At 45.3% G+C, this 11,900-nt stretch overlaps 1 protein-coding gene across 11 annotated transcripts in view; it reads right to left on the bottom strand.

The window, feature by feature from the left end:
- The window catches only part of LOC147031272 (KN motif and ankyrin repeat domain-containing protein 1-like), a 122,800-nt gene extending 121,598 nt beyond the window's left edge, over positions 1-1,202 (bottom strand). For 6 of the 11 annotated variants that reach the window (XR_015052629.1, XM_085860868.1, XM_085860791.1 and 3 more), the window contains exon 1: positions 851-958. The gene's annotated coding sequence lies outside the window, so the exon portion shown is untranslated. Of the gene's footprint in view, positions 1-844 lie in introns of all 11 variants that reach the window. The other 5 variants (XM_085860807.1, XM_085860831.1, XM_085860824.1 and 2 more) reach the window with 4 other exon arrangements.
- Positions 1,203-11,900: the final 10,698 nt, after the last annotated feature.

Raw genomic sequence — 11,900 nt, 5'->3', positions numbered from 1 at the left:
TGTCTGTGTGTGTGTCTGTGTGTGTGTCTGTCTGTGTGTCTGTGTGTGTGTCTGTGTGTGTGTGTGTGTGTGTGTGTGTGTGTGTGTGTGTGTGTGTGTGTGTGTGTGTCTGTGTGTGTGTGTCTGTGTGTGTGTCTGTGTGTGTGTGTGTGTGTCTGTGTGTGTGTCTGTGTGTGTCAGAGTGCCGCAGTAAAACTTGGAATGTTTACTTCACTTTGGAGAGGTATTTTGAAATCTCTGATTGGTCAGTTTCGTCCTCAGGCTGTGGCTGCTGGTTGCATCATTTTTCTGACAGTGCGGCAGTGGCGCTGATGCAGTGCCCCTGTTACCAGCAAGCTGGTATTCATTTTGCTGACCACGGAAGGATGACAGGCTGAATCAGCCCACTTGGTGTTATTTCAACGGCACGACAGGGGCTCAAAAAAACAAAAACAAAGACCATTTTAGTTGAAGATCTTAAGCCAGCCACCTTAACCGCCAAGAAAACACCAGGCTCATCTCTGATTGGTCATTTCCCTTTACAAGGTCCAAAAAATATATCCAAAGGAATTAGTGACAAAAAAAAAAACACTAATTCAAGTGTAAACACACAGGTAAACCACGTGACGAAGACAAGGTTATACAGGTAAGCCACGTGAGGAGGTGCGAAACGACATTCAAAATGGGTCCGTTCGGGGTTCGTGTGAGAATGACAAATCGCACGAACATTTGGACCTCGTTCCGGTGACGAGGGTCGAAGAGCGAAGACTGAGGCGGTTTTACCAAATTCTCCACAACACAAACATTCTCCTCCGTTTCGTGAAAACCGACACACAACTCACAAACAAGTGCGCGTGACACGCACATTTACCTGCGGACAGGTAGCCACGCGGAAAGCGACACACCACACGAGACCAGCTCACCGTCCGACGTCACCTGCGATGTTGTGCAAGGTGTCCCCAGGACAGGGCGGAGCCGCCCGCGGCCGTCACGACTCACCGGCAGCAGTTCACTAACTGCGGCTCTTTCTCCACCATCGAGCAGCAGCGCCGAATTCCTGTTACCAGGACAACACGTTCGGACGAGCAGAAAACCGAACAGAAATATATAAATAACTTCTCTTTTGAAGTGTCGGCAAAACCGGAAGTGACCCGGGCGGCCGCCGCAGGAAAGTGAGCGCGCGCTCGAACATCAGATTCTTTATTTGATCATGACGTCATCAAACTAAAATACAAGGGATAACAAAACAAAATAACTTCAACTCTAAAGAACAACCCAAGTGGGCGGTCAAGTAATGGACTGTGTTTGGGTCCAAGTGGGCGGTCCGAGTAACGGACTGTGTTTGGGTCCAAGTGGGCGGTCCAAGTAATGGACTGTGTTTGGGTCCAAGTGGGCGGTCCAAGTAATGACTGTGTTTGGGTCCAAGTGGGCGGTCCGAGTAATGGACTGTGTTTGGGTCCAAGTGGGCGGTCCAAGTAATGGACTGTGTTTGGGTCCAAGTGGGCGGTCCAAGTAATGGACTGTGTTTGGGTTCAAGTGGGCGGTCCAAGTAACGGACTGTGTTTGGGTCCAAGTGGGCGGTCCAAGTAATGGACTGTGTTTGGGTCCAAGTGGGCGGTCCAATAATGGACTGTGTTTGGGTCCAAGTGGGTGGTCCGAGTAATGGACTGTGTTTGGGTCCAAGTTGGCGGTCCAAGTAATGGACTGTGTTTGGGTCCAAGTCGGCGGTCCGAGTAATGACTGTGTTTGGGTCCAAGTGGGCGGTCAGAGTAATGACTGTGTTTGGGTCCAAGTGGGCGGTCCAATAATGGACTGTGTTTGGATCCAAGTGGGCGGTCCAAGTAATGGACTGTGTTTGGGTCCAAGTGGGTGGTCCGAGTAATGGACTGTGTTTGGGTCCAAGTGGGCGGTCCGAGTAATGGACTGTGTTTAGGTCCAAGTAGGCGGTCCAAGTAATGGACTGTGTTTAGGTCCAAGTGGGCGGTCCGAGTAATGGACTGTGTTTAGGTCCAAGTGGGCGGTCCGAGTAATGGACTGTGTTTGGGTCCAAGTGGGCGGTCGGAGTAATGGACTGTGTTTGGGTCCAAGTGGGCGGTCCAAGTAATGGACTGTGTTTGGGTCCAAGTGGGCGGTCCGAGTAATGGAGTGTTTAGGTCCAAGTGGGCGGTCCGAGTAATGGACTGTGTTTGGGTCCAAGTGGGCGGTCCGAGTAATGGACTGTGTTTAGGTCCAAGTGGGCGGTCTGAGTAATGGACTGTGTTTAGGTCCAAGTGGGCGGTCCGAGTAATGGACTGTGTTTGGGTCCAAGTGGGCGGTCGGAGTAATGGACTGTGTTTGGGTCCAAGTGGGCGGTCCAAGTAATGGACTGTGTTTGGATCCAAGTGGGCGGTCCGAGTAATGGAGTGTTTAGGTCCAAGTGGGCGGTCCGAGTAATGGACTGTGTTTGGGTCCAAGTGGGCGGTCTGAGTAATGGACTGTGTTTAGGTCCAAGTGGGCGGTCTGAGTAATGGACTGTGTTTAGGTCCAAGTGGGCGGTCCGAGTAATGGACTGTGTTTGGGTCCAAGTGGGCGGTCGGAGTAATGGACTGTGTTTGGGTCCAAGTGGGCGGTCCAAGTAATGGACTGTGTTTGGGTCCAAGTGGGCGGTCCGAGTAATGGACTGTGTTTGGGTCCAAGTGGGCGGTCCGAGTAATGGACTGTGTTTGGATCCAAGTGGGCGGTCTGAGTAATGGACTGTGTTTAGGTCCAAGTGGGCGGTCCGAGTAATGGACTGTGTTTGGGTCCAATTGGGCGGTCTGAGTAATGGACTGTGTTTAGGTCCAAGTGGGCGGTCGGAGTAATGGACTGTGTTTGGGTCCAAGTGGGCGGTCCGAGTAATGGACTGTGTTTGGGTCCAAGTGGGCGGTCTGAGTAATGGACTGTGTTTAGGTCCAAGTGGGCGGTCTGAGTAATGGACTGTGTTTAGGTCCAAGTGGGCGGTCCTTTGAACCCTGGATTGGTTAAAACGGCATCAAGCGCTTCCCAGGGAGGCTGTGACGGTTGTTTTGTTGTTGTTACATCAACTCGTGACCGTTGTTGATGTTGTTACTTCTGCTGCTCTTCATACTCTTATTATTGCTCCACCACAAAAGCAAACAAAATTGACAGACAGACAAAGGAGAAAAATATTAAACCATTGGATAAAACTGAGCATCCGACACTAGAACTTGCTTTATACAGCAATTTATAGATGTTAGGACAAAGTTACAACAATTGAGCTCGAAATTGTTTAATATGGAATCGCCAGGCTACGAGGTGCATGGCAGATCTTTCGAGTCGGTGAAACAACTGAGCATTCCCACGATCCGATAAAATACACGCCCACAAACGTGATGACGTCGTTCCTCCGCGACGCGACATAGTCACATCTTCCCCTTGGGGTTTTAAAAAAAAAATTTCAAAGAAAACGTTCATCAATGACTTGATGTTGCTCAATCGTCCAAATGGCATAGTAGAAACAAAACATGTTAACCAAATTATCCATTTTATATTTCATATAATAAACAAAGCATGTTATCCAAATTATCCATTTCATATTTCATACAAGAAAACAAAGCATGTTTACCAAATCATCCATTTCATATTTCATTTTATAAACAAAGCACGTTAACCAAATCATTCATTTCATATTTCATACAATAAACAAAACATGTTAACCAAATTATCCATTTCATATTTCATACAAGAAAACAAAGCATGTTTACCAAATCATCCATTTCATACAATAAACAAAGCACGTTAACCAAATCATTCATTTCATATTTCATGTTATAAACAAAGCATGTTTACCAAATCATCCATTTCATATTTCATACAATAAACAAAGCACGTTAACCAAATCATTCATTTCATATTTCATACAATAAACAAAACATGTTAACCAAATTATCCATTTCATATTTCATATAATAAACAAAGCATGTTAACCAAATCATCCATTTCATATTTCATATAATAAACAAAACATGTTAACCAAATCATCCATTTCATATTTCATACAATAAACAAAACATGTTAACCAAATCATCCATTTCATATTTCATATAATAAACAAAGCATGTTAACCAAATAATCCATTTCATATTTCATATAATAAACAAAACATGTTTACCAAATCATCCATTTCATATTTCATATAATAAACAAAACATGTTTACCAAATCATCCATTTCATATTTCAGATAAACAAAACATGTTTACCATATCATCCATTTCATATTTCATATAACAAAACATGTTAACCAAATCATCCATTTTATATTTCATATAATAAACAAAGCACGTTAACCAAATCATTCATTTCATATTTCATACAATAAACAAAACATGTTAACCAAATTATCCATTTCATATTTCATATAATAAACAAAGCATGTTAACCAAATCATCCATTTCATATTTCATATAATAAACAAAACATGTTTACCAAATCATCCATTTCATATTTCAGATAAACAAAACATGTTTACCATATCATCCATTTCATATTTCATATAACAAAACATGTTAACCAAATCATCCATTTTATATTTCATATAATAAACAAAGCATGTTATCCAAATTATCCATTTCATATTTCATACAATAAACAAAGCATGTTTACCAATCATCCATTTCATATTAAATACAATAAACAAAGCATGTTAACCAAATCATCCATTTCATATTTCATATAATAAACAAAGCATGTTAACCAAATAATCCATTTCATATTTCATATAATAAACAAAACATGTTGACCAAATTATCCATTTCATATTTCATATAATAAACAAAGCATGTTAACCAAATAATCCATTTCATATTTCATATAATAAACAAAGCATGTTTACCAAATCATCCATTTCATATTTCATACAATAAACAAAACATGTTAACCAAATCATCCATTTCATAGTAAATACAATAAACAAAGCATGTTAACCAAATCATCCATTTCATATTTCATATAATAAACAAAGCATGTTAACCAAATAATCCATTTCATATTTCATATAATAAACAAAACATGTTGACCAAATTATCCATTTCATATTTCATATAATAAACAAAGCATGTTAACCAAATAATCCATTTCATATTTCATATAATAAACAAAGCATGTTTACCAAATCATCCATTTCATATTTCATACAATAAACAAAACATGTTAACCAAATCATCCATTTCATAGTAAATACAATAAACAAAACATGTTAACCAAATTATCCATTTCATCTTTCATATAATAATCAAAACATGTCAACCAAATTATCCATTTCATATAATAAACAAAACATGTTAACCAAATCATCCATTTCATATTTCATATAATAAACAAAGCATGTTAACCAAATCATCTATTTCATATAATAAACAAAACATGTTAACCAAATCATCCATTTCATATTTCATATAATAAACAAAACATGTAAACCAAATTATCCATTTCATATTTCATATAATAAACAAAGCATGTTAACCAAATCATCCATTTCATATAATAAACAAAACATGTTAACCAAATCATCCATTTCATATTTCATATTGTTGTGGTTACCAAATTCGCAAACCACCATTCAGGTCCCTTAGGTGAGGTATCTCGGTAAGTACATGTGTAGTTAGGCCCAAACCCGTTGTCTAGTGGGAATACATGTCATTTATGCGTGCTGCGACTCTTCAGGATAGCCGTTTTTCTTTTGCTATCTTTATTTTGGACCAACCGCCATGATTACCACCACAACCACAACATCAACCACCAACCACAACGCCGCTTCACCACAACCGCCACGACCTTCCCGTCACACCTCGCAACCGTCGCATCGCCACCGTTCTTGCCCCGCTGTGGGTACCGGTGTTGGACTCGTGCAGGGCGCGCGCCGAACAGCGTGTACAAAATCACGGATTTTGTGCTTCAAAAACGGATCAAAAACGACACACGCCCACTTTTTGCCGTCCAATCGGTGAGCGAGGGGCGAATTGGCCCCGCCCCCAGGGCGATCGATATATGCAAATTTATGGATCAAAAAGCCTTCACGCCCACTTTTTCTCGGGCCAATGGGGAGCGAGGTGAAAGGTCGAAGGGAGGGGGTCAAAGATGAGAGGGCGAAGCTACGGGGCTGATAAAAGGACCGTGTTCGTCAGTCCAGAGAGTCCAGAGGCGGAGAGTAGGAGAGTCGAGAGGCGGAGAGTAGGAGAGTCGAGAGGCGGAGAGTAGGAGAGTCGAGAGGCGGAGAGTAGGAGAGTCGAGAGGCGGAGAGTAGGAGAGTCGAGAGGCGGAGAGTAGGAGAGTCCAGAGGCGGAGAGTAGGAGAGTCCAGAGGCGGAGAGTAGGAGAGTCCAGAGGCGGAGAGTAGGAGAGTCCAGAGGCGGAGAGTAGGAGAGTCCAGAGGCGGAGAGTAGGAGAGTCCAGAGGCGGAGAGTAGGAGAGTCGAGAGGCGGAGAGTAGGAGAGTCGAGAGGCGGAGAGTAGGAGAGTCCAGAGGCGGAGAGTAGGAGAGTCCAGAGGCGGAGAGTAGGAGAGGCGGAGAGTAGGAGAGTCGAGAGGCGGAGAGTAGGAGAGTCCAGAGGCGGAGAGTAGGAGAGTCCAGAGGCGGAGAGTAGGAGAGTCGGAAACAGAGTCAAGACTTCGCGGGCGGTGGAGTTGGCAAGAAGGAGCTGGTCGTCGTGTGCGTTGGAGTCGGAACGGAGGGGACGGAGCTGTGGAAAGGCAGCGACACCAGACGAGGGGAGACGCTCGTCGCGGGATAATAAAAATCCTCTATACCCCGAGCATCAGCAACCCCCTCCTGTTTCCCCCCGCGCTGAGATAGTGCGACCAAGGGGGCCCCTTTCCCACCCCCTACCAGACACTGTCCACGAGGCCCGCGGAGTTGAGGCGCCATCGCCGCTCCGCGTCTCATCACCAGACGGGTAGGCGCGACCCGGTCTCGGCCTCAGGCCCGCCTCATCCTTGAGGGTATTCTTTTCCTTGGTTTTGGGTATGTGTTGTCGGCGCCGTCTGTGAGGTAGAATTGTATAAGTGTTGCCGTGTGCTCGGTAGTCGGTATTAGCTCTGCATTGTGTTTTCGCTTTTACATTTGCTTCTGGTGTAAATTACATTGTGTCTTTTCTGTGTGCATTTGGTGGAATTGTATATGTGTGCTCCCGTGTGCCGCGAATAAATGTGCTTTGTGTTGAACTGTTTCCCGCTTCGCTTCGTCTTTTCCTTCATTGAATCCTCATCTTGCTTCACGTAAAGGGTTGGTAGTGGGCTGAATATGCCTGATAATTAATCGAACTGTCGAGGTCGACGATAACACCGCTCGGTTATTCTGATAGTACGGAACGGGTCGCTTAAGTGGCCCGTGTCCGAAGTCGACCTGCGGCGAGGTGCGATCGCCCGGTCTACCCTCCGCGTGGGTACTTAGGTAGGTCGAATTTGGCGAGCAACCCTATCCCACGTGGGGGCTGATTGGCTCGATCGCGGTGAGACCAAAAGGTCCACCCGTGACTGGTTCCCGGCGTTAGTCCGAGAGGGTCACGACTGGATTGTCCGTCCGGTGGGCGACGTGCCGCGATTCGAGTTACGTGGCCGTCAGCACGCCGGCGGGCGCGAATACCGCAACAATATAATAAACAAAACATGTTAACCAAATTATCCATTTTATATTTCATATAATAAACAAAGCATGTTAACCAAATTATCCATTTCATATTTCATACAATAAACAAAGCATGTTAACCAAATTATCCATTTTTTATTTCATATAATAAACAAAACCTTTGCTCTCAAACAAAACCTTTGCTTTGCTCTCAAACCTCGAGTCAGATTCTGCAACCGGTCCAGACGGCATCAGCCCACGTGTCCTCAAAGCCTGCTCTTCTGCTCTTGCTCACCCTCTCTCTGTTCTATTCACCCTCTCATTTGCCCAAGGTCATCTGCCATCTGCTTGGAAATCTGCTAACATCACTGCCCTGCATAAAAAAGGTGCAAAAACAGATCCCTATAACTACAGACCAATCAGCCTTCTCCCAATCATCAGCAAGGTGATGGAATCCATCATCGCCTCAGATATGAAATCCTTCCTCTTCTCCAATGGCTTGATTTCCAATCATCAATTTGGTTTCAGACCAGGTCACTCTACCCTGGATATGCTGCTTCTGCTCTCCCATCAATGGATGGAGGTCCTCAATGCCAGACAGGAAATCCGAGCCGTATCCCTCGACATATCACGTGCTTTTGACACAGTCTGGCACCCTGCCCTACTCACCAAACTCTCTTCCCATGGTATTCAAGGCCATCTCGACTCATGGCTCGCAGACTTCCTCTCCTGTCGCAGTCAACGTGTGGCCCTAAATGGAGTTCTTTCATCCCCTCTTCCTGTGCAGGCTGGAGTTCCTCAAGGTAGCGTTCTGGGCCCTGTTCTTTTTCTGGTTTTCATCAATGATCTCTCGGACTCTCTGGAAAATCCTCTATTTCTCTTTGCCGACGACTCCACCCTCTGCCGTACCATCTGTCATCCCTCAGACCGGCAAGCAGCAGCTTCTTCGCTCACTGCAGATCTGGATAAAATCACAAACTGGTCCAACACGTGGAACATGTCTTTCAATCCAGACAAATCTCACACTCTCACTATGTCTCTTCAAAAGGACCGTTTACAAAACCCCCCCATCCACTTTCTCAACAATCCTCTGGAAGAAGTCTTTTCTTTCAAGCTTCTAGGTCTCACTATCTGCCATGATCTTTCCTGGGAAAGTCACATTTCCAACCTTGCCTCAAAAGCCAGTCGCCGACTGGGAATCCTCCGTCGTGCTAAGTCCTTCCTCGGCCCTCTTGAGGCCCTGACCACTTACAAAGCTTTTGTCCGTAGCCTGATGGAGTACTGCTCTCCCCTCTGGGCTGGTGCTCCTGCCTCCCACCTTTCTCGGCTTCACGCTGTCGAAACCAGGGCTTTTAAGATCATTGGCATCTCCCGCAATGAAGCTGAGTCTTTGGGCCTCTCACTCAATCACCGCAGGTTGGTCGGTGGTCTTTCTGTCTTCTACCGACTCCTCTCCAGCCTTGCCCCCCCGCTCTCTCTGCGGTTTTTTTCCCCACCACATTTCCACAGGGCGCTCAAGGTCCGCCAACAACCCCCTTCTGGTAAAACTACCAAAATCACGAATCACTGCTCATCTTCACTCTTTCATTCCTCTTTTTTCCCGCCTTTGGAATAAACTTCCTCACTCTATTCTTTCCCATTCTTCCCTCCAGGCTTTCAAAACAGCTGTTCACCACCACCTCTTATCTTCCCCCATCCAAATCCTCGATCTTTTCTATCCCCGATAATCCACCCAAGCCCACTTCCCTCAATTCCCCTGCTTTCCTTCCTGAAAGTCCCTGAAATGTCCATCTTCTCTTCGCCATGTTCCCCGTCCCATCCCCATCCCTCTCCCTTCCACAGTTCACCTAATGTGTCTGTTCCCCACTGTTTTGTCCCTTCCACTCCCGCCCCTCTTGTCTCATGCCTCCTTGCTGTGAGTTGTGTGTTAGCTCTCATACGAGCCTCGACCAAGGTATACAAAAAAAACCAAAAAAAAAACATGTTAACCGAATTATCTATTTCATATTTCATATAATAAACAAAGCATGTTAACCAAATCATCCATTTCATATTTCATATAATAAACAAAACACACACACACAAGCATTTAAAGGCCATTTTCCCCACTAAAGCGGGGGTTAGCCATAATAATAAACAAAACATGCGAACCAAATCATCCATTTCATATTTCATGTAATAAACAAAGCATGTAAACCAAATGTTTTGCTTCTTGAACAAAGTAGAATAACAGGAATGAAGAAAAATAAATTAAAGATTTTTTTCATTTCACAGGTGCTTTGTTTTAATACAAAAACCTGATGGTGTAAATATTTTTTTCAAATCATGACATTCATCGTCGTTCGGATGCAGCATAAGGCTGTGGGGTGTCATCATTAGCTGAGTGTGCGGCTGTTCAGCTGATGCAATGCCCTCTGCTGATTTAGGCAGGAATTTGGAATTTGGCTATGGTGCCGGTGACAGCTCACCAACTATTCACAAAGGATAGCATCCCGTTTAACGTCCATCCGCACACACTAATGAATCATCCTTCCTTGTGGAACACCGGGATGACAATTTTTAGCTGGGTTGGGATTCGAACCCAGCCTCGACAGCTTTGAGGTGAGTGTGCATACTGTACCTGTCGGCCATCCTGTCAGCTCAACATATGACATGAGAGTGTCTCATTGTGTCAGAGAATACAAATGGAATAGCTTTGAACCCACTAGACTAGAAAAAACGTGGCAGAACGCAAGGTTGCCCTTTGGGAAATTCCTATTGGTAACTTTTTATTTCATGATGATGATGATGAGTTAGAATCCAGTAAACTCCTCTGAAGAGGATGCAGGTGAGGATGCTGAAGGGGACACAGGTAAGGGTGTTGATGGTGTTGAGGTGGAGGGGCTACAACAGGAAAAAAATGGATAATCGACAACTGTTTTGCAGAGTCCTGCAGGTTTCTGTGTTGCTCCTTGAACGAAAATAAAACATCAGCCAACCCCCTCTTGAACCGGAGGTACCGCTCCATCACTGGGTCAGCATCTTGCAACCAGTCAGCGACTGCCCTCATATCCTGCAGCACCTCAGCCAGGAACTTGAGTCAGGTTGGGCCTTGCCACCTCTTCACTGCCCTCCTCCTCCTCCTCCTCAGAAACCTTTACGATGGCCTCCAACTCTTCCTCAGTCAGCTCCTCCCCATGTGAGGCGATGAGCTCCTCAAATTCCTCAGACTCCATTTCATCACAGCCTTCCTATCCCATCTCCCATGCCAACCTGGCAATTTTCTGCCTCTTCTGGGGTGTTGGGAAAACCTCTGAAGTTGTTGACTGCCTGTGGCCATCGGTTTTGCCAGCAAGCGTTGATGGTGGAGGCTTTCATGCCACTGATGCTGTGTGCCACATTGAAGTCCTTCCAACATTTCCTGGTAAGTTAGTGATCGGGCTCCACAGCATCAAAGATGTAGTGGGTGTAATACGTTTTAAATATTGAAATTACCCCTGGGCCGAGTGGATGGATCAGGGATGTTGTCTTAGGTGGTAGAAAGATGACCACGACATTGGAATGGGCCAGCTTCAGCACCTCAGTGTGGCCAGGAGCATTGTCCACCAGCAGGAGGACCTTGAAGGAGAGGTTCTTCACTGCTGAGTACCTCTCCACTTGGGGGATGAAATGGTTGTGGAACCAATTCATGAAGATGGCAGCTGTTACCCATGCCTTTCTGTTGCGATTCTAAAATACAGGTACAGAGTGTGGTTGTTTATGCCCTTGAGAGCACATGGGTTTAGGGAACGGTACATCATCATTGGTTTGATCATGCAGTCAGTCCCCTTTGGCATTGGCACAGTGGGAGAGAGATACCCAGTCCGTTGTAGCCTTGAACCCCGGTGCTGTCCTTTCTCGCCTTGAGATGAAAGTTCGCATCGGCATGTTTTTTTTTTTTTCCAGAATAGGCCAGTCTCGTCTGCATTGAAGACATGCTCTGGTACATTCTCCTGGAAGAGCTGCATGAGTTTAGCAGGGAAAGTTTCAGCTGCCTCATGGTGCACTGAGGCATGCTCGTCTGTGAGCTTCACATTGTGGAGACCATACCGCTTCTTGAAGCGGTCAAACCATCCCCGACTAGCTCGGAAGGGACTGGCGCCACTCATACCCGCATCAGTAAGCGTATCGCTCATACCCGCATCAGTCGTGTTTTCATGAATGAGGTCCACTTTAAGGCACGTTTTTCTGGGAATTGTCCTCTAACCACATATTCAATGCAATCATTATTTGTATGTGAATGTCCCTGACCTGAGTAACCACTTTAGTGCTGGGTACTGCACTAGCCATGACACTTTCACGAA

This window comes from Eptatretus burgeri, chromosome 2 (assembly GCF_056783735.1).
Source record: "Eptatretus burgeri isolate ZD-2024b chromosome 2, Ebu_testis_v1, whole genome shotgun sequence".
Lineage (NCBI taxonomy): Eukaryota > Metazoa > Chordata > Myxini > Myxiniformes > Myxinidae > Eptatretus > Eptatretus burgeri.
This window is presented reverse-complemented; position numbering and strand designations above follow the sequence as displayed.